The 1,101-nt window shown below is 56.8% G+C and overlaps 1 protein-coding gene across 2 annotated transcripts in view; it reads right to left on the reverse strand.

Moving 5' to 3' along the window:
- The window catches only part of MAPRE1 (microtubule-associated protein, RP/EB family, member 1), a 5,844-nt gene that overhangs the window by 4,437 nt on the left and 306 nt on the right, over positions 1 to 1,101 (reverse strand). The gene's annotated exons all lie outside the window — the stretch shown is intronic.

Raw genomic sequence — 1,101 nt, forward strand, 5'->3', positions numbered from 1 at the left:
AGAGCTGAAATTGTGCAGGGCCAGCATCGATGACCAGACAGAGCTCTCGCAGCATTCCAGACAGACACCAGCTCCGGGCAGAACCTCCCGGCCGTACAAGCCAGCTGCACCCCCCAGCGCTGTGAACCCGCCTGTCTGAAAGCGGGCAACGCTTATCGCGTCCCTGATTCCTGGGGCTGAATGGCTTCAGGGCCTTCACTCGCACAGGTTTGCTCCAGCATCTCCCTAGACAAGAGCCACGACAAACACCCCTCTGGGTCTATGGCAAATACCCTGCTGCTCCGCAACCTTTGCGAATGTCTCCTCCGTGGACTCAGCCATGGGCTGCACAGACAGTCCCAAGCTCATTCTAAAGCTGTTCCTCCTTTTATTCCACCCGCAGTTTCCACATCTCTCGTGAGCACCACCTTACGCCAAACCCGGGGATCCACAGGAGCTGCGCTTCCCCTGGTCACCGAGGCCCTTCCCCTGCAGAAGGGTCACCAAGTCCCCTTCCCCTTCCTGCCTGCTGCAGGCACCTGAACCATCATCCTTTCCCCAGGCTGCCTTGGGACTGTTCCAGCTCCTGCTCCACAGACTCTGATCTGTTCCTATGAGCCTCCTCCCACACACCCACTCTCCTCCCCGTGATGACACTTGACTCCATTTCAGTACCGTCATCACTTCCCCATTTCTGCCTGTGACTGTCCCAGGCTGGGGTGACACAGGCTGACAAACTCCTTCCGCCGAAGGAGCTGGGACCCCTGAAGGTGAACCCACGAGTCACCAGGCCCTTCCTCACACTGCTCCTTCTGCCCAGGAGCCCGCATCTCCGGGGAGTTCTCTCCTATAAGAAATCTCACCTGTTTCTGTAGTTACTGCTCAGGTAAGACTTAACTTTGTCCATCAGGACTCAACACTCCATTCCTCAGTGGAAAACACCCTCCCAAGAGCCTTTTTTGCACGTGAACCCCGACTCCTTGCTGTGTCTGTGCTGCAATGAGTCACGCTTACATTATTAACCACCACTTCAGTAACGCTCTAACCATAGCCAGGTTATAAGGTAGCTCTGCTCATGGCAGGAGCTGAGCACGAGGCCAGCACAGGCGGCTCACACAGGGC

The sequence above is a fragment of the Buceros rhinoceros genome, unplaced genomic scaffold, assembly GCF_000710305.1.
Source record: "Buceros rhinoceros silvestris isolate BGI_N320 unplaced genomic scaffold, ASM71030v1 scaffold18736, whole genome shotgun sequence".
In the NCBI taxonomy this organism is placed as follows: Eukaryota; Metazoa; Chordata; class Aves; order Bucerotiformes; family Bucerotidae; genus Buceros; species Buceros rhinoceros.